The 23515-nt window shown below is 49.6% G+C and overlaps 1 long non-coding RNA gene and 1 other non-coding gene across 7 annotated transcripts; both read left to right on the forward strand.

The window, feature by feature from the left end:
- Positions 1-6985: 6985 nt before the first annotated feature.
- LOC109449453 (uncharacterized) lies at positions 6986-12302 on the forward strand. Of its 6 annotated transcripts, none has more exons than XR_012492070.1 (6): positions 6986-7095; positions 8446-9100; positions 9238-9357; positions 9685-9799; positions 10426-10563; positions 11400-12302. It is a non-coding gene; the product is annotated as an uncharacterized LOC109449453 (long non-coding RNA). The 6 variants fall into 6 exon arrangements; XR_012492071.1 differs by having other exon boundaries at positions 6987-7095; positions 10426-10559; XR_012492072.1 differs by lacking the exon at positions 10426-10563 and having other exon boundaries at positions 6990-7095; positions 8446-8964.
- On the forward strand, positions 9402-9587 carry LOC141569051 (small Cajal body-specific RNA 16). Its single transcript, XR_012492445.1, has one exon.
- Positions 12303-23515: the final 11213 nt, after the last annotated feature.

The raw sequence follows: 23515 nt of genomic DNA on the forward strand, positions 1-23515 counted from the left end.
GTTTCCCAATAAAGTCCTGTTCCCCTTCCCCAATAAAACCTTAAAAAAAAAAAAGAAGCCTTCCCTACCCTCATGGAACCAAAATGCTTCGGGGGTGAATAGGCAGTAGCCAAAAACATTTATACTGATTACACGAGACCCATCAGCAGGGTGTGGCCAACGGACTGGAAGTGTGTCCTGCCGGCCACTGCCGAGCCAAGGAAACGCTGGGGCTCATGGCACACCACGTCCCTCCCCTTCCCTCAAAGTCCGGTAGGTTGGACCTCACTCCACCTGGTGTCACACGGTCATCCTGCCTTGTTACTCTAGGAACTCTTGGTTAGAGCCAGAATATCAGTATCACAGCGGCTGACATGTGACAGTCTCCAGGAGGGCTAGCAGTAGCCCACATTGAAAGGTACCTCTAATCAACTCCTTGATGCACAGGGACAGTACCTGTCTGGATTCACTGGTTCCCGTCTCTCAGTCCCGCTGCCCTCAGCAGATAGGAGAGAGATGGCACGTAATGTACGGGAGTGTGGGGGTTCAACATTCTGCTCCTTCCAACTGTGATTGATGGATGATGTGTGGCAGGAACCTGGTCAGAGGAGCAAATGGGTGATGTGTCACCACACTCAGCTGCCCTGGGCACAGGCGTGGCAGGATTATGCGGCCCTGGCCCAGCACCTGAGCGCTGGCGTCCCCCTGGCACCTTGAAAAGTGAGACCCTCAGAGAGACCAAAATTGGACTTCAAATTATTTTATTTTATTATTTTGAGAGTCCTTCCTCAGTGCGCACGCTTTCTCTCTCCCCCCTCTCACTCTCCCATCTGGCAGTCTCTTTCTTTTTCTGGCCATCTCTGTCTCTACATTAGTGTCATGATACGTGGCCTTGTTGGGCACCAGGGTGATTTCAAGACCCGCCTTGGACACCTATGACACTAACGTCTGTAGTGGAGCTTCAGGTTGGCATTTACTACAAAGGGACATTCCTCCGCGCTGAGAACGCGCCCGCAAACCTGGCTCACTCACAGCCCTTCACAAGTCGGCTTTGCTCACCTGTTTCTAGTTTACAGTCGGGGGATGCGTCCACATGGGAATTATTTTGCTCCAAGCCGCTGGTGCCAAGTCAGTTCCCAAAGTCCCCACGGTCTTGCAGGAAGGGTTTCAGACCCCCTCATTCTTTTCTCCGGTCACAGGCCATCTGGATGCCGGCAGACAAGTGCATACCAGCTAAGACGCATGGTACCTGGGAAAGGAGATGCCGCTGGACCGTTGGGCTCCGTTCCCCTCCGGGGTGGGCATTACAGAACATTCCTGCTCTATGGCCCAAAGCAACACACCCACCCATCGCACCGTGCTATCTCCAACCCCAAAAGCAACCCACTCACAATGCCTTTAACCTTTCGAGAGGTGTGTGCCCTTGGGTCCTCAGCCATGGCTTCCCTCTTGTGGAGACAAAAGGAGAAGAAGAGGAAGAAAAATTAACTGACATATTAGCTGCTCCCAGGCACTGGGCATGGTGCTGGGCGCTTCCTGAATGATCCACCTCTTCCTCAGAACAACCCCAGGAAACAGGAATAGTTTCTCGTTTAGAAAGGAGGAAATGCAGGCTTTGAGGAGGGACATTACTCAACTAGGCAGGACGCAGGTAGGACCGCAAAGCTCCCTCCCTTGCTTCTCACCAAACACTGGGGAGAGCCTGCTACAGCAGAGGCAATTCCAGCTGTCGGGCTGTCCTGTGTGGTATTTGGGCCAGAATGCCCACTACACCACTCTTCCGATTCTCTTAGCTCTGCACCCAGCCTGTGATCTTGAGGGCGCTCCCCCCTATTTCCCAGCTTCACACTTGCTCTTCTCCCTGCAGCTTCCTTGGGAAATGCTGCCCCTCCCCCCTGCGCCATTGCTGCGTGAGGACCAACCTCCCTCGGGTCTGAGTTCCGAGCTGTCTCCTGGGTCTCCAGCCCTGCACAGGCTGGCATGGGCATATCACCACGTGAAGGTGCGGTCGTGTGCGAAATGGGGCCAGGGGGAAGCTGACAACTGCTGTATGATGTGATTCAGAGAAACCAGGTTTGTTTCAAAACCATGCCTCCCACCTCCCTCCTTACACCAAAATTAATCCGAGCTGGATCATAGAGATGTGAAAATGATAACATGGATAGATACTTTTAGGTTCTTGAAGTTGAGAAAGCTTTCTAAGTGTGGTGGGTAGAAATCCAAGTCAACAAATGTAGGAATGTAAGAATGTGTATTTTTTGTAACTTCGTGTGCAGGCTGATAGGGCCTCAACTCCATTAGTTAGGAGGGCGCCTCATTAAACGTGCTGGAGGAGAAGGTGAAGTTCAAACAGGGCCTCAAATGATACCTGGGGATTTTTAAGGTGAAAAGCAGGGAAGGGACTCAGAAAGGAAGCAAACATTTGGTTCATTTGAGCTCAACAGTGTAAACTCTCATTTTAGCTGTGTTTCCATGGTGTTATAACCACGTGGAGTAAAATCACCTTATTAGCAGGAAGGTCACGCGATTGTCCTAACTCAGGGGAGTTTCAGGAGTAAATGGTGCCGACTCACTTGCCTAAGTGTGTCCTTGCAAATGGCCATTCCCGTGCTTTTCTTCCTTGCTCTCTCTCCCTTCTTTCCTTTTCCTTCAGTAAAAAGGTGCAACCAGATTGTAACATTTCCCCACTGGCAGGGGAGCTAGGCAGATGGCGCGGGGGGAACACATGAGGATTGCAACCAAACGTTTAACTGGTTTATTGAGCAGTCTCAGACTCGGGGGTACAGACATAAAATGGTTTTGTATTTTCCCTAACTGATGCCTTCAGCTGCACTCTGTCAAATTCCGCTTTCGTCTCCTACTGACATCTCACTGCGTTCTGATCACTTTTAGTTATTAGAAATCCTTTTCCTTTTAAACCATTGCCTCATGTCCGGTTCAAAGCTCTCTGGTCCCAGTCTCCCAAACCAGCCCAGCTGCTGCTCTGAGATAGGTGGGAAGGGCCCGCTGCCATCTCTCTCTGATTTGGTCTGGTTCCATCCACCCTGGGTAGCTCCTGCTCTCCAGGTGGTTTCCATGGAGATAGCGTGCCCATCACTTCCCTCCCCAAGTTTCCTGCACTGGTGTTCAGACTCACGCCGGACACCTCTACTGCTGCGCACCCCCTCTGAAAGGTATGCCCTGTCTCCCATCAGGCCCTGCCAGTGGCCCAAGCCCTTAACACTGTGGAGGGTCCTGTCACTTGAGGGCAGCCTACACGGTCCATGACTCCTGCCTCTTTTCGATGTCATGGCCATTAACATGGAACTGCAGGAATCCATGAAGACCTCTGCAATGGCTTCTAAGTGCTGTGAAGGTATGAGTTGGGGGACCCCTATTCTTGCTTCCTGGGCAATGGCACTAATCTCTATTTGCTCAGCCATCACAGCTGCTCCGGCCACATTCCTGCCCTCAGAATGTTCCAGGTGGGCAGCAAACATCAGTTTCTTTGTTGCATACACCATACTACAGACGACAGGGTTGAGCTCTCCTGGGTCCACATTCTCCGTGCCCCAGTCTGTCCTGACAGCGGGATCAGAGAAGACTACAGACTGCAACTGGGCAAGGACCCAGCTGGGAGCGTGCCTGCGACCTCCCCTTGCAGGCACCCCAGTCTCTGCGAGTTCTCCTCTTGGAGCCCCACTTGTTTGATTTTTTTGGGAGGGAAACACCCCCTCACTTGGCTGGGGTCGATGGGAAGAGCACCTCCTCCCTCCCTCTACCAGAATGATGCTACTGTAGAATAAAATCATAGTAGGTGAACACATATACTTGAAGCAATTCCTATACACCGTTTCATCTACCCTGAGAGAAATACTCTATTGTTACCTCCATCCTATGATGACAAAATTGAGATTTAGGGGCAATCAAATGACAGCCAAAGGGCCAAATCTAACCCACCACCTGCTTTTCTATGGCCTACAACTAAGAACGTTTTTCACATTTTTAAATGATCAAAAACAACTGCGTAATTTTACTAACAATTGTCACCCCAATAAATTTTTAAAAAATGGTCAAAAACAAATCATTCAAAAGGTGATGATTTTGTGACATGAGCAAATGATGTGCAATTTAAATTTCAGTGTCCACAAAGAAAGTTTTATTGGCACAGCCGAGCTCATTTGTCGATGGGTCATCTATGGCTGCTTTTGTAGTACAGAGGCAGAGGCGGGGAGTCTCAACAGAGCCTGCGAAGCCCAAAATATTTACTATCTGGTCCTTTAAAGAAAAGATTTGCCAAACGCTGACAATTATTTTTCTCCCTCACAGGTCTCTGGCCTGCAGACATCATCTTCAGGCCACAGGCTGGGGCTGGCGGCCTCCACCTGCATCGCTCAGGGACCAGCAGTCACCTGGGGCATGTCCTTCTTACGGGAGATGGAGGAAGAGCGGGCAGAAACAGATGACACTTCTGAAAGCCTGGTCACTTCCTCCCACTTCACATATAACTGCCCATTCTCGTGGGAGGGCCCGCAGAGTCACACGCCAAAGGGCACCAATTTCTAATTCTGATACAGTGAGTGAGTAAAGAATTGCAAGCCGAGGTCTCCTTGACCACAGTCAGGAGTCCAGGATTTGAAGTCAGGGCTCTCTGTGTGCTTGGTCGTTTGCTGCACTGACCTGTCCTGGGCAAACAGTCATAGGCACAATAAAGAAGAAAGAAATGGGACATGCAGACAGATTTTTCCACCCTTCTCTACTCACAAGGGCTATTCCTGAGCACACTGGGCACCATTCAGTACATTACCATCTCTAGTAACCAAAAGCACCAGCGAACTGCAAACAATATCAAAATGGCTCCTGAAGACCCTGGAAAGCTTCAGCCAGCGCATCTAAGAGCAGCATTCTTCAGGAATGCCATTGTCCGTAATGAATGCACGCTGACTGGATGCTGAAAAATTCCAAAGACCGTCATTTCAATTACCCAGCAGGCATTCTCGCAGCCAGCTTTTTTCAGAGTTAGCATATAAATAAGTCACGTGCGTCTGGAAGCCCTTACAAAGAGGAGGAAGGAGATGGGAGAATAAAACTTCACGATTACCTCTCTGCCAGTTTTGCATGAGCGCAGGAAGGCGCAGACCCAGTGCAGAGCCTGCCAGTGGTGAAATGTGCGGCCACTGGGTGTTTGCTGCGCCAGGAGCCGCGTGGGAGAGGGTGGTGAATACACGCTCAGGCATCACAGTGGCTCAATGAGCCTCCCGTGGCCCCAGGTTGAGTCTCTGTGTCATAATGGAATCGGACACTTGCCAAGAAATCCATGGGGGGAGAAAGAATTCATAAAACGTACACACTACTCATTCTGTAACTTCTGTTTTGAAAGGAAGATGTGAGAAGAACAGAAATGTAGCAAATCATATAGTGACACTGATATGTTGTAGAACATGCTGAGATGCCGTAGATTTTCCTTTCAAGCTCCACTGACAATCAGAGAATCTACAAAACAGTGGACATGGAGTCTTTGAATAGCACATGCCAGAAGTACTGTTTTTGATGAGGTGTCTTCTGGATTCAACTCCCTACGGTTCTTGGCCTTTTGAGTGGGTGTTCCAGATAAAATCAAATGCTTCTGGGCAAGTGTATTTTACTTACAGAGGTAGAGGAATAAAAACTACCATTTTACCGAGAACTCATCTGTACCAGGCACAAAATGTTTTACGGACAGGATTCCATGTCCGTAAACTACACATGAGGAAACTGAGACTGAAACAGAAAGGTTCTGTGAGTTGCCTTAAGGAGCCCAGCTCCTACGTCACAGAGCTGAGGCTGAAAAGTGGATTTGTCTGAGTCCAGACCAGTGTTATTCATTCATTACACAGCCTCCCCAAAAGAGTGGGTTACCTCCAAGTGGACATCATGTAGGCAATTTATGTGGCTGCAGATGTTTTTTGCAAGATTAAAATGTCCTCCCAGTTATGAGTTCCCTGCTGCCCGGACACACCTACATATCAAACCCTTGAGGAGCTCAGAACCAGCCCAAATCAGCTCACTTTGTCCTGCTTCCTTTGTTACTGTGATGAGGCTTCTGGATGGGACTGGGCCCTCAGGGCTCACACCCACTGGTCCCCTCCCCCCCAGCTATTTCCCACTCTTCCCTGGCCCTCAACATTTTGTTATGAACGTTCTCAAATATACAGCAAAGTCGAGAAAAATGTACAGTGAACACCTCTCTCTACCACCTGGATTCTACCATCAGCATTTACTCTGTTTTCCTCTGTCCATCTACGTATCCCTCCATCCATCTGTCTATCCACGCTTCTTATTTTGGATGCATTTCAGAATAAAATGCTGTCATCGGTACACTTCACCTAAATAATCCAGCATGTCTGTCATTAGCTAGAGCTCTATATTTAGTCACCTTTTTTCTTTTGAGGTTATACACAGTGGAATTCCCAGATCTTAAGTGTACATTTGCTGGGTTTCGACAAAATCATACATGGTGCATCCCAGACCTCTGTCGCTATATAGAGGATTACTGTCACCCCAGAAAGTACCCTCCTGTCCCAATCAATCCCAACCCCCAGAGGCAAATGAGCTATGATAACATGCACATGACCTTGAGATCCATTGGTCTTACCATGTAGTCCATCATCTGGAGACATCTAGACTAAGCGGACAGTAGAAAGGCTCATCAAAGGCTCATCGAAGGTACCTGATGAGGGGTGACACCCTGTGGTATAGGTGTGCTGTCCTCTAGGATGGCTGACACGTGGTGCGATGTCCACAAGGGCTAGAGTACACTGGGACACTACACAGGGCTGTGAGCACCAGGTGCAAGAATCACCTGGGCCACCTTGGAGCTGGCCATCGCACCTGCCAACAACCCGCAAGTACCAGGGAGCTAATGTAATGCCTCAGAAGGCAACTTAGACCAGGCTCGCTCTTGACTGCCATCTCTCTGCTACCTCTGGACAGAAGAAACCCACAGCTAGAGACCAGCAAATGAGAAAAAATCTATTATCCTCAGGAAATTGGCTCCCGGCCATCCCACTGAGTGACAGTAATCACAGAGGCCCTTCAAGTGGCCGGCTGAATGAATAGTAATGCAGCAGCTGCCGCTGGGATGCTTGTAACAATGAGGTAGGTGGGCTGTGGGGTTGCTCTATCCTCCTGCAAAGGCACATTGGGGCGGGGCAGGGGACCAACTCATGTGGCTCCTTTCACAGGAAGCCGAATGGAGCGGGTCTGCTTTCAGCCTCCAGCCAGTTTTCAGCCTGGGGAGAGCCGAAGCCACCCAGTCCCGCCAGTCCCCCCAACCCCCCGGCCACGTCCTACCTTGGGGAGCAGGCTGAGGAGATGGGCTGGGAGGACAGGGCTGGCCATAATGGGAAATGGCCAGCTTTCTTGGCAGCCAAAACCCTGAGCAAGCTGAGCAGAAGGCTGAGGGATTGCAATGGCCAGTTTGGATGACCTTGAGGACATCACTGATCCCCTAAGACCATGGGGGCAGTCTGGGTGTTAAGGGCAGATGACCAGGGTTGTTGAGTCACTTTAGGTAAGTCTGAGCCCCTAAAAAATAAGCACAATGATACCTCATTCCTGGGGTTGCTTTGAAGGTTAAATGACACGTACAGGAAAACAAGCAGCGCAGAGCCAGGCACCTGGCCGGCCAGGCGTCATTGTTCATCTCCCCACTTCCACCCTCCCCCAAAGAGTCAGGGCATTGGGCTTGGCTAGCTTCCGGGTCCTAGACTGCACTTTTCCACGGTGGCAGCCACAAGCCCCGTGTGACCACTGAGCACTTGAATAGGGCTGTCCTTTAAATGTGAAATACACACTGGATTTCAAAGATGCATTACAAAAAATAAAGTTAAATCTCCCATTTATAATTTGTATGTGATTATACATTGAAATAACATTTTTGATATATTGAATTAAATAAAATATACTATTAAAATTCATGTCACCTGCTTCTTTTCACATTTTTTAAATGTGGTTACTAGGACACCTGAATTTACATAGGCAGCTTGCATTGTTATATCCCTATTGGACACGGCTGTTCTAGATTATATGTCTCCTGGACAGGGCTTCTGGCCAGAAGCCATAGGCAAGCTCCTGCAGGGTGAAGGGACGGCTGATGGGGTCCCATGAGCCCATCGTGTTGAGAACTGTTCTCAGCTGTGAAAAGCAGTGACTGGCTTACCAAGTCACCTCCCTGTGAGCTGGCACTTCCGCTAGATGCTTTACACATTAATCCTCACTTAATTCTCACCAGAGAGAATGTAAACAGAAGCTGAGGCCGGTTGAGCAATTACACACCTGAGTGTGTCCTGAGATGTGCGTCCATGGGAAGGAGGCAGAGTCAGCCCCCAGGCGGGAACATTTTCTGTGGGGCAGGTGAACGTGCCAAGTGCTCTATACGCACTCTTATTTCATCCCTACCACAATCGTATTAAGCAGGGATGGTTATTCTCATTTCCATTTTTGCAGGTGAGATAACTGAGACCCAGAAGTTAGGGACACAGAGCTGGCAGGTGGCAGAACCAGAATCAGAACCCGGAATGGATGTGCTCAACGCTACATGACACCAGCCGAGCCCCTCTCCAGAGGATTCCAAGCAGGGCTGCTGGATTTAATAAAACAAAACAAAACAGGTTGCCCAATTTAGTTTGAATTTCAGATCCACAACGAATAATTTTTTTTTCATCGTCTCATCAACGACTCGCCGGCTGCGGCCCCTTTAAGACGGCCTTGGAGGACCAAGTTGCAAAGCCGAGGGCGACTCTCTAGCTATCATCTCGATGGGAAGCCGTCACTTCCGGGCGGAAGTGCGTGTGCTCTTCGGTTTCGGCCTGGGGGTGAGAGGTGCGTGGAGATGCGACCTCTGTCGTGTCCGGCAGTGGGTGCCCCTTCGGCTCTGGCTGGTCGCCGGACCCCGGCCCGGAGGGTGACGCGGGCCCTTTGCTGCCACCAGCGCTGGCTTGCGGCTTCCGTCCCCGCCCCGGGATGGTAACAAAGCTCCGCCGGGGGAGGGAGGCCCCTCCCTGGGGCCTGGGACTTCGGGAACCGCTCCCCGCATAGCCGCTGGGGCTTGGAGGCCCGAGGAGGCCCAGGGAGCTTGGTCCGACGTGGGCAGCAAAGCTGGGTGAGCGGTTGTAGGAGGCGCTGCCGCCGCAGAGAAGCCTGGGGTCCCCGGCCGGGTGGCAGCGCGGGTTCCCGGGAGTGTGAAGGTGGAAGGAGACTTGCCTTCCTGAGCGCGTTGTACGACTCTTTCTCCCCCAGGGTTTTCTCAGAAAAGGAGAACTCCAGCCGCCGGCGAGTGAGTGAAGGCCTCCAACGGTTATTTCCTCCTGCTCCTCGCGGGGGCGGACTCTCCGAGTGACCTCAGTTTGGCGGATCCAGGTAGGTCCAACTCTCCACGCGTGGAGATAAGTGTCCTAAGGCCGACGGTCTGGGGAAAGGCTCCTGTGTCGTTGAACCTGCCCCGTGGTGGGTGCAGCCTTGTACCAGACAGCCCTACCCTGACCTACAGTAACTTCCCAGGAGGAGATCTCCTGGGTTTTGAATTTGCAGTAACAGGTGTGAGCATTCTAGCAGTAGTTTGATGATCATGTATGATACTGCAAACAAGACCTAGCACTGAAAGACGAGAACCACTGAGCAAGTCATTTTCAAAAATCTGTAAAGAGTGTTCATTTAATAAGTATTTCTTGTTGTTTTCACCCCAAGCACCGTACTAAGTGTGAGGGATACAGAGGTGAACCAGACAGCCATGGCCCTTGTTCTCAGGGAGCTACAGCCCAGCTGGGGAGACAGATTAAGTGATCACACTACAGAGGGTGAGGTGAGTGCCCTGGGGGAGCACAGTTCTATAAGAATGTGTCACATGGAGCCTGGTGGAACCCGGAAGGCATTCCGGCAGATGGGATCCTTGAGCTGGACTCTGCAGGATGAGTAGGAGTTTGCTGGGCCGCACATGCAAAGGCACAGTGGCCTAGTAAGTGTGGCTAGTGGAGGAACTGAAAGAAGGCCACTGTGGCCCAGGAAGCAAGGTGGAGAGCAGTGCGGAACGAAGCAGACGAGGTGGTGAAGGGCCAGATCACACAGGGCCTGTGGCTCGTGGGAGCATTTGGTGTTTTCTGAGAATATGGGAGGTCAGTATGGGTCTTCCACAAGATGATGCCCTGCAAACATTTGTAATTTCAAAAGAACATTAAGTCCAGACCAGTGCTGTCCAGTAGAACCCTTTGCAGGGATGGAAATGGTCTCTACCTGCAATGTCCAGTGGAGCAGCCACAAGCCACAGGTGGCAGTTGAGCACCTGCAGTGTGGCTGATGCAACTGAGGAACTGGCTTTTTAAATTAAATTTCAATGTAGTGGCTGCCATGTTGGGCAGCGCAGGCCTAGAATGTATGGAGGGAGCTGTGACACCTTTCCTGCCATCATGACACACAGGTGCCTTTTTATAGCTCCTGTCCCTCCCTTTCTCGGAAAAACCCGGGATGGACTTCACTCTTGGGAGAACCCTGTGCTGATGTCTCCTGAGGAGCTTCCACACGTACAGTGGCTGCTTGTGGAACCTGGCATTTGTATTTCCGTGGCTGTAGGTTAGCCTGCTCCTCGCGAAGCAGCATTCTTCTTTCTGCCTTTGCCTGTTTTGTTGTCAGCATGTAGACTGAGGAGTGATGTCTTTGGCACGTTTGAGTACCTACGGTGGTCAAAGCACGACGCCTGCGCTCTGGAGGGATGTGAAGAAGAGTGGCCCGTGGTGTTACGGGGCGTAGAAGCGAGAGAGGTAGACTGGCAGGGAGTGCTGTGGGGCAACGGGAAGAAGCATTTTCAGTGGGACCCATCAGGATGCGACCCCATAAAGGCTGTTTCCAGCTGATGACACGTGTGACAAAAGGCAGGAAGCATGACAGTGCTTGAGAGGATGTGGGGACCTCAAGCGTTGGGGACCAACTGGGGAAAACACATAGCTAGAGGAAGGCAAGAACAGTATAGGGATAAATAGGTTGGTGTTGGGTCATCGGGCTCTTTGTCAGTTCCGGTTGATTGTGGCTTGTTACGGGCTGGTTTCTGAGGCAGGCACCAGTGGTGATGGGCAGATGGCCGGCAGACGGCGGGGTTAGGAAACCAGCGATGGCCTTGAAGTAGGAGGGGCCTGCCCCATAGACTTGGGAGAGGGAGGGGCTCACAGAAGTAGGGGCACACCGCATTCTGGGTGGAAGGTAGGCTTGAGATTTTGGAGGCTAATTTAGGACACTAGCAGTTTCCCATTCTCTAAATGTTCTGATTTGGCAGAAGTCGAATGAAAACTGACAAGGTGTGCTTTCTTTGCGGGTGAGCTTACTGGGACGTGTGTGCTGGATGAGCATCTCATCTCATTTCTGCCTGATTTTCTGTGCCTGAAACATAATTGTTTTGTTTTTGGACCTTCCAGGTTTGTTTGGTTTAATCCTTAACCACGTGATTTTTGAATGAGGACCCGCGTAAGACCCTGTTTGGAACGGGTGTAAATAAAAGGAGTCAGACCCCGAGGAGACTTCTCGTGCACTTTGTGGTTTCTGTGCCCAGTGACGGTGTGTCTGAGCATGTCGCCTGCTGCCGTGCTGTGGGAACGGAGGACGGTCTGCCAGAGCCACTCGCCCTTCTCTCAGGAAGTGGGAGCGCCTGGGGCGTGCCTCAGCCTTGAGGAGCCTGGACTGTCAAGGAATGGGGACACGTGGAGGGAGGTGGTCGTTGTCGATAATCCAGCCGGAAGTGGGGTGCCACCGTGTTGAGAAGGAGCGCTTCACTTTGGGTGGAGTTTGCCAGACCCGACTGCTGACCTCAGGAGTGGTCACCGGGAGCTGCCAGCACTGCCCATCTCCGCCCATTTCGGCTTCCTCACCTGCATTGCTCATCCTGTCTGGCCTCTTGGTTCAGCCTGAAACCAGGCCCACACTTCACCGAGGGCACTGCCAGCCTTCTGCAGGGGTGAGCCGATCCATGCCTCAGGGTCTCAGCACGGGGCTGCCTGGCACTCACATACCCTTTGGGCCACCTGTACCCATATCTTAGTCCCCAGGGTGCTGTTGGCAACACCCTGGGCCCACAAAGCAGCCTCAGAGCCTCAGTGGGGTTTGCTGTCGGCTCTTGGTCTTTTGACCCTTGTAGTTTTCCCCTTTGGGCCACTCCCGGATCCCAGAGCACGCAGCTCAGTACAGGTAGCGTCGTGTTCTTCCACGTGCTTGTCTTCAGAGGGAGAAGGTGTAATAATCGCCGAGGTTAACGTGAAGATGTGACGTATCCTGTGGAAAACAGTATATATTGGTATTTCTGGAATAAATTTGGATGCCCCGTTGCTGCCTCGTTCTTCTGTGGTGTTTTTCTTGAGTGCAGATGTTCACTGGCTCCGGGCAGGGCCTTGTCTGTCTGTCCATCCTTGGTGTCGGTCTGGTCGAGCAGCTGTCTGCTGACTTGGTGGGGGAGTCAGGTCAGCCTTCAGTTTGGTAGGTTAATCAGAAGCGTTAGATTCCAGGCTCTTCAGCAGTTATTACCTTGTTTCCCTGAAAATAAGACTGCGCCTTATATTAATTTTTGCTCCAAAAGACACATTAGAGCTTATGTTCAGGGGATGTCATCCTGAAAAATCATGCTAGGGCTTGTTTTCTGGTTAGGTCTTATTTTCAGGCAAACACTACCGTAGTGTGGAAAATGACCGCGTGGGCGTGTGTCATACAGAGGTATTCCTCCCAGGAAGTGCCTTCCTCTGCTTTCCCATTTGCTCCGACATCGACCAAGGAGGGTGCCTGAGTGTCTCCAGTGGGTGGTTTGGGACTTTCTCAGGCGAAAGAGCCTGAAACGGGAGCCGGGAACAGGGAAGTGAGAAGAGCGAGTATCCTAAGGTGGGGTGACTGGCTGAGACCTGGAACCTTCCCTGGGAACCCTCCATCCCCCACGCTGCCTGCTTGTCTTTTCACTCCTGGCCTGGTCCAGTCTGCTGAAATGCTGCCCTGCTGTGGGTTCTTAACGTCCAGCCGCCTCCCCTGATTTCCGTGACCGCACCCCAAGACAGCAGTCTTCACTGATTCTGCTGCATGTTACTGCAGTGTGTCAGGCGGCTTCCTGAGTGATGGGAGAGAAGCCTAGAACCCAGGGGAGGAGACGAAGTGTGGCTCCCGGAATGTTCCTCAGCTGTATCCTGCCCTGTCATTCAGTTCCAGCTCCTTCGTGGAATCGCCCCAACTGGCCCAGGTGTGGCGATGGCGTACTAGTTTTCCCCAAAGACCCCAGATTTAAAATGGGCTGCGACATCGTTTATGACTTTTGTTCCTCTGGATGGTGTAAGAGGGTTGGGGCAGACAGGAGTCTAGTCTTTGAAAGAGGTGCTACTTTCAGTGGTAACAATGGACAATGAAACGTATGGTCTTTAAGAAGTAATTTTTCAATATTAAAAATTGCTACGGGACACAAAAGGCCTGTAGCAGAAAAGTGAAAAGTTGAACTAAAGGATGGTCAGAGCAAGTCGAGATTTTTAACTTCTCTCTTTGTCCACTAGAGGGTGCAGTCTTACACCAGACTGTTCTCTTTTGTCACTTGGTACAGTTTTTTGTTTTTTGGATTTTTTAAAAAAAATAATTTTGCCAAGGCCTTATTTCACTAGAATGTTATGCAGTAGGTTAATCCGCAGGCTTGGGCTCTTAGGGATCGGCCAGGGTGCCCCAGTGGCATACAGTTCCTGGGAAGTGTTTATTATGTCAGGGACCAGCTGAACCATGTGTGGTCACAGGACATGGCTGGGTACGCGGCTCTTGGGGACAGGAGCACGTTCTAAAGCAGCTTTCCGTCCACATTCACTCCTGGTTACAGCAGGTGGTTTTCCTCAATGCGAAAGGTTTTCTTTGCTCAGGAATCCGGTGTAACACATACCAGTGTTTGCAGCCCGGACAGTGCGTCCAGGCTGAGAGGCCTTCATGCCCAGAACTGCTCATACTAGAAACTGAAAGGTACCTGTCAAGACCAAACCAAGCTTGTGCAAAGCCAGTGTGGTCTAGATTGCTAATTGTCCAATAGAAAAGTGCTGTTGACTTGGAAAAAGAATTACAACTCTGGAAGTGTAATTTTCGCAGAGTACTAAATGTTCTCTGGTTTATGAACCTGGTGGACAGCTTTCCTATGGACTAAACAGATGTTGAATGGAGCGCTCACTGCTGCCCACGACGGGCTTCCGTCCCAGTGCATGGGAGGCCGGAAAGAGATCAGAGCAGTGCGATAGCATGGCAAGTGCTCTGGGAAACGGGCTAGCTGGGAGAGGAGGGTGGAGCTTGCAATTTTAGATAAGGTCATCAGGAAAGGCCCCAAATCCTAAGGTAAGGGAGTTAATCATGTGACAGCCTGGAAGCGCATCCAAGGCCAAGGGAACAGCCATTGCAAAGGCAGCCAGTCCAGCCAGTACGATGGGGCATGAACAAGAGGATTTATGAGGAGGGTTGGAGGGGACTGGGGGCCAGGTCGCACATGGCCTTGCAGGAAAGTTTGACTTTTATAGTGTGAAGTGTCAGTAGCTCACATTTTCTTCTCATCTCTTAGGGATCATTTTTTCTCCCAACAGTAGTTTACATAGAAGTATCTCCTGTCCTGTGCTAACAGAGATCCCAGACCTGTGCACAGGGAGTGTGTTCTTTCCCTTGGCAGCTGTCGGAAGCTGGCTCTGTTGAACCCTGACTGTGGTGTCCCGAGATGAGTGATATGGAAAAACACGTTTGGATGTGACAAGTGAAGTTCCTGGGACAACTGACCTGTGCCCTTCACCTTACAGGTGAAGCCAGAGCCTGCCCGAATGTCTGCCTGCTTCAGAGTGGCAAGGACTTGGCCCCTTCGTGCCCAGCCGTGCCTCCCCTCCATCATAAACTCACGCACTGTTTGTATTCCTGCCTGATTTCACCTCGTAGGAACTGTACTTACTTTTTTGTACACATGTTTTATTTAAATCATTATTTAAATCACTGTCAGGAGGACTGACAAAAAGTACATTCTCCTGCAATCTTTACAAGGTAGAAGCCTGTTTTCGTGTTACGGGGTTACATAATGAATGTGTCTAAAACGATGATTCGTTCTGATATTTTTCTTCAGATCAATTATGCAGCTACAGCAGAAAACTAGTTCTTTTATTGCAAATTTAATGAAAGTGGAACCGGATCAGTTGTTGGAAGGTCACGTGTAGCTTAGGCCTGTCAGCTGTGCAGCTGTGTAATGGTTATGCAACGCTGCCTTAGAACCACAGCCACCGTCAGCAAAACGTTTAGAATACTGTATGGAATTTCAAATAAGACCCGTACTTTCTTTGAACAATAAACTGCTCGTTCACAAAACCAAGCCTTGGGTTTTCAATACAGCCTTTCACTAGAGGCTCTGGCAGTACGTTCCACCTGTGCTCAGGGAGTACATTTCTTAACGGCAGCCTTCTGGGTTACGGCAAAGCTCCCTTCTCTGATGTGCCATCTTTGTTCCCAACTACTTCACCCCTTAGAAAGTTAACGGGGATGATAAAAAGACAATTAAGTCAAAATGAAATCAAGGCTTCACTTCCTCTGGTCATTTTAACTGTGTGTAAACACTACTTGGTATTTGTTTTTAATTTTTTCCCTAAAGTAATAATGCACTAGTTTGAAAAGTTCAATGGATGAAGAGGCTGACAGAAGCAGTTCCCTGTTTCCCCCCTCCCCCCCACTTCACATAGACCTTCTCACAGGCAGTCGGTTTGCTCAGCGCTCCCTTCCTTCCAAGGGCCCTCACTTCCCTGTTTCCGAATAGCAGGTATGTGCTGCTCCTTTTGACTCATCGTCCTAATCTTTGCCCCTCTGCTTCCTCTTCCCCGTCCTCTCAGGGCAGTCATCCCCTGTCATCTCTTGTCTCAGTCAGCATGCGGTGTTTGTGTTGTGCATACACCCGGATTACCCAACACCTAGTGTGCAGCTCGTCTCTGCGTTTCCTTTTTGTTCTCCCCTTAGTTGTCTTGCCATTTCTTTGGCTGAGCTTCCTTTGAACCGCTTGCTAATTCTTCCCACATGTCCTGGTGGCCTCAGCGTAACGTTACACAAGGTCAGCCGCACTGAGTCATCCATCCATCCTCATGTTTTCTTAGATGAGTGAAAGAAGACTTTTCTGGCAATACCTACAGCGATGTGTTCAAGTTCTGTTCCAATCTTGTATGCAATGGGAGAGGCACCGTAGGTCAATTCAGAAGCTCATTGTTAGGTAGGGGTGTTTCATAGGAAAATACGTAGAAAGATTGGATTATCGTTGTTTAGCTAAATAGAAAAAGAACCGCTGGCTAAGGGTCCTGACAGCAGAGTGGGTGGGGAGATAAGTAACTGATTCCCCAGAAAACTTAAGAATTAGATCAGGGATGCCAATTTCGTCCCAGAAGGAGGTTAGGAATTATATCAGGCAAAATAGACTCTGTTCCAAGTCTGGCTGAGACCAGATTTTATTTCATAGTCCCTCTTTTTGACCTACGCGTCGTATCTGTCTTGATTAAATACTGACTCTGTCTAGAAGGCCCATCCAGTTGCTTTGGGTTCTAAGAACGTAAGTGATTAAAGTGTCGCCTAGTTTGTTGCTTCCCAAACACCGTGCGCACAAAATCCCCTGGGTTTGTCAAATGCCGGTTCTGGGGCAGCAGGTCTGGCGTGGGGCCTGGGTCTCTGCCTTTCTCCCCAGCTCCCAGCTGGCCTGGTGCTGCTGCTCTGGGGACCACACTCATGAGTGTGTGTGTGGGGGGGTGGCCTGTCAGTTGCTTTGTACATTTCTCAAGGTGCAGGCCTGTGTCCTGTCCGGGTGTGGACTTCTCAGGGACAGGAGTCGGTCTTCCCAGATCGTGGACCCAGCCTCTTGAGGGGACTTAGGACAGTGGAATTCTCGGGGGAGGTTCTGCTTCTAGGCAGATAGGGGGAGTTCAGGGGGAAAAAAGCACCTTATTCTGGAACCCTTCCCCGGCCTGTTTTTAAGCCTAATTTTGCTCAGAATCAAGGAAATCACCCTCTGCCTGCCTCCTCCTAAGGAAGGGGAAATTGAAGTGAGTCAGATCCCCTCTGGAGTCAGGAGAGAAACAGGCTCAGCTCCGGCCTGAGCTTCCCCCACCGGGGTCACCTGGCCTCCAGCTGACTTCCCCTGTGTATACAGCTTCCGCCCTGCCCTGTTCCACTGTGTGCACAGGAGCAGTGGTTTGTGCGTCACCTGCAAGAGTTTGTTTATCCCCCAGGCATGTAATTTACCATCAAGGAATCAATCGCTTGTGTATTGGAGAAAAACAGCTGCTCTGGGTGGAGTTTTCATGACTTCAGATTCTGGGGATGAAACCTTACTATTCACCCACCCACACTGTGAACACGGGGGAGGAACAGCAGTGCAAAAAAAGTCACCATCCCTAAGGCCAGCGTGGTTGCTGCCTGGCGCTTGGCTTTTATCTCATTTACTCAGAACAGGGTCTGGGCCCTAGAACGTTGTTTTTCTCCCCTTTTTATAGATAGAGGGCCAGGGCACAGGGGCAGTCAGGCCAGGGTCCCGCAGCTAGTGAGTGCTGGGGTTTGGTAAAGTATTTTAAATGCAAAGTATGTGACTCCGTTATCTGTTATGCCCGGTTAAGAAGACAGAGAGAAAGAGGGAGACTGACAAAGTTCAAGAGAGCAGAGAGAGAAGAGAAACAGTTCTGCCACCAGACGGAAAACCCTCCCCTCAACATGCCCAGGGGATGTGGACGATCCTGACCTCAGGTCCTGAGGGTTTTGGGTGATTCTCTGGGCGATTCTCAGTGACGTAAAGGTGCTGTTTTGACTTTCTTGCTAACCACACACAGGCTTCTTTTACAGTGTTTCTAAAGGTTTTACACGTACGAGCGTTTGAGTTGGTTTTCAAGCTTTCCTTTGGAGCATTGCAGCTCAGTCTGCGACCCCGGGAAGTCCCTTTGACAAGGGGCCTGTGCTGTTCAGTTTCATTCCCCGCTCCCTAAATGTCACAATTTGGAGTTGACATTTATGTCACTGTTTTCAGTCTCCTCTGCCCCACGCACGCCCACGTGCACTCATGCACACACAGGTGAATGAAATAAAACAGAGGGCCAGAGGGATGGGGCCCGTTTCATAATACTGTATGTCCATGTCATTTCATATTTCAAATGATTTTTCATCTCCGTTCTGTTCAAACTGTGGTCATCCCAAAAAGAAAGTTCTGATGACATACAAGTAAAGGATTTTTTTTTTTTTTATTAAGGAGGGCGCAGCTCACAGTGGCCCATGCGGGGATCGAACCAGCAACCTTGGTGTTATCAGCACCACACTCTAACCACCTGAGCTAACCGGCCGCCCCAGGGATGTGTAATAAGGTTTTTTTGACACCTCATCTGAAAGAGAATTAGATGAAGCTAACTATTCAAAGTTATATTTGCTGTTTACTTTCTGGAGCATTTATTTTTTTTATACTTGACGTTGGAAGTATATAGAGTTCTACATACTCTCAAAGGAACAAAATAATCCACAAGTACTTAGCACCTACCGTAAAGAACAACATTTGAAGATGGGCTTTTCAAGTGTTTCATGAATCAGACCCAGCCGGCAACTGGAAGGAAGGAGCTCTGAGGGGTTGTGCAAAGCGAATGGGTTTTATACACAGAAGGGCGGGGGCAGGGGAGGTATTAGCAAAAGACAAGAAAGGATAAGATTCTTGTTAGGCCAGGTTATCTTTTGAGGGGAAGGGAATGACGGGGTGTCTTCAGGCAGATGACCTCACTAGGTATTGATCAGGACATTTCAGACTGATTTGTTTAAAATTCCGCTCCTGGGAGAGGCTGCAACTGCAGTTGATTTAGTTTGGGTTTGGTGACTTGGCTCAGCAAAAGTGACTCCATTTTGGCCTGGGTTTTTTTTTAACACTAATTTCCAAGCGTCATAGTCCCTGATTTCACCTCAGTTCAGCAGCCTGTTAGCCACTAAGTTAACTAAAGGTACAAAATGCTAATAGTTAAATATGTGCATTTTTGGAAAGCGGTGTCATAATTCATCGTGATTTGTCGGCTTGAAAATGTTTTTCTTGGAAAACCCTGTGCTCTCAATTCTGTACTTCCTGTGCAAACAGCACAATAGTTGGAACCGACTGCAGGCAGACTGCTTCGGCTTTTACTTCTGTCATGTTACCCAGAATCGCGGAGGAGTGGACTTGTTTACTTGGTTTTCATTGAGGAACATTCTTTGTCTTCCAAGGAATACATGAGAAGAGCTCTTGTATTAGAACATGAAGCTCTGAGCAGTGACTGGTCTGCTGACCGGCTGACTGAGCCCTGGGAGGAAATGCCCTTTGGTTGGCAGATTGCAGGGAGAGGAAGTGGCCTGTATCGTGGGACTGTAAGAAAACAGTTGTTTCAATGGGGGACAGTCCTCGGCCTCCCTTCAGAGAGCCTTGGTCTTGCAGCCATCAGTTACAGAAGTGGCTCTGGGAATAGCCCAGGTGATGACAGTGAGTGAAGGGCCCACCAGGAGGCTGTGCATGGATCTCACCTCCGCAGACCCACCCCCTCCACGAGTGAAAGAAGCCTCGTGTGTCTTTGATATTTCATTCTCAAAATGAGCTCAAAACTGGAAGCAACCAGAGATAAAAAGGGGAAATTAGTTAAATTATGGTAACAGCTGGACAGGGGAAAGGAGCTTATGATATTTTGATGAATGACGGGACAAACAGGTGTCAGCATACTGTATGATTTCCAAAATCAGGCAAAAGTAATTCTGTGGTGACAGGTCAGAAAACTGGTGGTTTGGGGGCTGGGACATGGGCGGGGCAGGGGTAAGGAAGCTTTTGGGGCAGCTCCTTAACCTTGATCCACAGGGGGGTCATTGGGTGTCTACATATGTAAAAACACCTGAAATGTGTGCTTGTCACTGTATGAAAATTATACCTCAATAAAAAAGAAGACATTGTGTACATATTGTGTGATTTCGTTTGTAAAGTTCATGAGCGAGAAAACTGGGCTATGATGTAGATGTCAGGAGGGGGTGACTGGAAATAGGATAGGGAGCTGCTGGGGTGGGGGGCGGCCGCGTTAGAATTCTTGGCAGGAGCGGTGGTCACACAGGTTTACTCTCTGCGGTAGTCCAGCCATGTGCTGGGTTTCTGATTTCCTGTTGGGCTGCTATGCCGCAGTACAAGACTACTCCAAATATTATATCAGTATGGTCCTGGATTTTTGGTTGCAAAAATACATGCAAAGAAAAAGAACTGGAAGGTATTGTATTAGTTTCCTGTGGCTGCTGTAACAAAACACCACAAACTTAGTGGCCCCAAACTGTACAAGTGTGTTATTATCTTACAGTTCTAGAGGTCAGGAGTGTGACTCAGGTCTCAACTGAAACCAAGGTGTCAGCAGGCCCCGTACGATTACATTGGGCCACCTGGGTAATCCAGGCCAATTTCCCTATTGTAAGGTCATCTGAGCAACACCCTGAATTCCCCTTGATCATGTGACCTGACGTTTTCACAGGTTCTGGTGTCACAGGTGGACATCTTGGGGGGCCATTATTCTGCCAACCTCAGAAATACAATAAAAAGTGAAGAATGCAACTTTCTAAGTGTAAGGGCCATCCCCCATCCCTTTTTTCTGACCAGTATTTTCAGACACTTTCCTCAGAATACACGTACGTACTGCTTTTGAGATGAGAAAAATTCAATCTCGGTTGCATGGATGGTGTCTCCCAGGTGTGGTCAGTACCGGCCCGGACAGTCCTGAGCAGCTCACAGCGTACTTGAGCCTTTAACATCCAAAACGATGAATTAAAAAGCACTTAGGCCTTGAGCAGATCACCACCTGTTGTTACTGCCCTCAGAACTTCTTCTGCTCCTTCCAGACGTGTCGTATAATCTTGTCCAGAACAACAGCGTTTCTGCTTAAACTTTTGGTCAAACTTCACATTTTGAAATAGAGGGATGCTTTTACTATACAATTTTAAAAGTATCTGAAACAAACGAATTACATTTGGGAAACGGAGTATGGGCAACTTGCCAGCGATACCTCAGCGTTCCTTTGCCCAGCAAGGTCTCCTGGTCACCTTCCCAGTGTGTTTGAAAGGACAGCGCTACCGCTGCCCACGGAACCGCAGAGTGTGAAGCTGGCACGGGCTTCTCCCGTCTCAACCCTTCACTTTCCCTGCCAGCCCTCTTGGGTGTTCTCTGGGTCACTGGCTGAATGCACCCCAAAACACATCCTTTGCAACAGACTGGATAAAGAATGAGCTGGAAGGAAAAGACCTTCCAGGTGGAAGATGAGAAACCAGCCAAGGTGAGTCTGTTCTCTGCTCACCCACCCCTGAAATCCTGCTGGGGCTGAGGTCGTCACTGTCTTTGGGACAAAGAACAATTGAGAAGAAACAGCAACTGAAGGCCTCTGTGCGTCCCATGAGGGCTGCAGAGTTAACACGAGACATAAATTCCTATTATTGTATTTTCACTTTATGCCATGGTTGTCCTATAACTGCTATAAACACAACCTCTCATCCTACTCACAGGCCTAAAATTACTCCCAGGCACAAGCTTCCTGGTCCCAGGAGAGAGATCCTGGCTGCTAAATGTGGGTGCAGATAAAGTCCACAAGGTCACCCTGTGGGGGAAGGAGATGCAGGTGTCAGTGGGCCACCCCACCTTGGGCAAGGTCTTACAGTGCTATTTGTGTGGCCACCTGAGTTGCTGTGACAAATGACGTTATCAGAGCAATCCTAGGAGCCACTCCCTGCCCTCCACACCACCTCATAATTCAAAAGTCAGGCACAAACCTCAGACAGACCATCAGGTCCCAGCAGCATTTTCTGGCAGCTCGCAGCCGTAAACCATGGGGATGCAAGTGTCTTCTCGGTTCCTAATTGCACAGCTGTTTCCCTGTTTTGCCTTTAGTCATGTATTTTAGTCATTGATGCCAGAAAACAGCCCCTTTCCAGCTCCTTCCCGCCTCTGACCATCCGCCAGTTACAAATAAACTGATAAATACCAAGGTGGGTGTTTTATGTACAGTGGGAATATCAGGCAGAGCGTGTCTGCAGCTGTGTGGTTTGTTTGAAGCTCCAGGTCCCTTGGGTTGGCCTTTGGCAGCTAGGGTGTTTTCATCACTGACCCCATCTGTGTCAGGCCCTTGTTTTGGGCTGTGGGGGAGGGCTCCCAGGGCCTTGGCTCTGGGTGACTACAGCCTTCCCAGATGCTGTCCGCCTCCAAGAAAAGGGGCATTGTCAGCTCTGATTGCCCTGTCTGTGGTTGCAACCAAAGCAGCGTGTTCTCTTGCTTCTCGAGACCCAGAAAACAAATCCTTGTTTCCTAAATGAAAACAAAATCAGCAATGGGGGAGGCGGTGGGAGATGCTCTCCAAGGATCTGAGAGTCCTTGGCAGAAAAGAGCAGAACGCTTGTATTTAAAATCCCCTTGATCAGGGCCTTTTTAGAAGTCGTCCACTGGGTGGTAAGAAAAGAGAAAGAAAGCATTGAAAACGTTTTGACTCCTTCCTATTTTTCAACCCTACCGCAGTTCACATGGATGTAATGATGCATTTTGGGGGCTCTCTGCCGGAGGGAATTGGTGTGCCCGAGGGACCCCTGTATGAGGCAGTCTTATGGGAGTGTAATAACGTGAGCAAACCCTGGACCCAGAACTAGTGGCAGGTGAACTGATTCTGACCTTTGCATCTGGGTGTTACTCGGTGGAACTGAGTCATGAGGGATGGATGAGATTTCAGAGGGCAGAGACTGGTGGGAAAAAGACCTTCCAGGGAGAAGAGGCCCAAAGTTCTAGAGAGGCCAACATGACAGGGAGAGAGGCGTGAGCTTTCGGACAGCGAGTCCTGGTTTTCAGCCCTTGGCTCCTGGGGCCCAGGAAAACTAAAATTGTGTATATTTATCACTGTTTCCCCATTGTGTTTACAAGTCTGAGAGCTAGCACAGGCATACATTTGCTGAAAAGGCAGGGTTTTGTATTTAAAATTCGAAGGGACATTTTTATCAGTAACAGCACTTTCAAAGAGTCTTGGAATTCCACAGACTTTTCCGCAACCTCCTCTCATTTCTCCAAGGATCTACCTGGCAGGATAGTCGGTAGTTGACTGTACAGTCACCCGCTTCGTCCACGGCTGTGGACGTGAGTGGGGCTGGGCTGCCCACTGGGCAGTTTCTGGACCATGATTCCTGGCTAGTACTCCATCTTGACAAAATTAAATCTTAAGCATCCTTTTGACTCGCCGTAATTGGTTACTTCTGGGTCTGTTGAGTGCCATCCACCCAACAGTTTCCAGCCTTCCTCTGTTCTCAGCAGTAAATGCTACTGAAATAGTCTGTATGCAAAGGTACTTTTTGGGTGCGTGCAGAAACCCAACCAGCATCTTTTCGAAAGACTGGTATTTTTAAAAGCCCTAATGAGCTCCTCTCACTGGCTGAATGAACGTGTTGACAGCCTAGCGGTGATCGATGTGTCCACAGCCTTTAGACAGAGCTGATGAATTATAGAATTCCATCACAGGTCAGGCCCTAGAGGAGAATTTTCCCTGTGGAGTCGGTC

This window comes from Rhinolophus sinicus, linkage group LG15, assembly GCF_036562045.2.
Source record: "Rhinolophus sinicus isolate RSC01 linkage group LG15, ASM3656204v1, whole genome shotgun sequence".
NCBI classification, from domain to species: domain Eukaryota; kingdom Metazoa; phylum Chordata; class Mammalia; order Chiroptera; family Rhinolophidae; genus Rhinolophus; species Rhinolophus sinicus.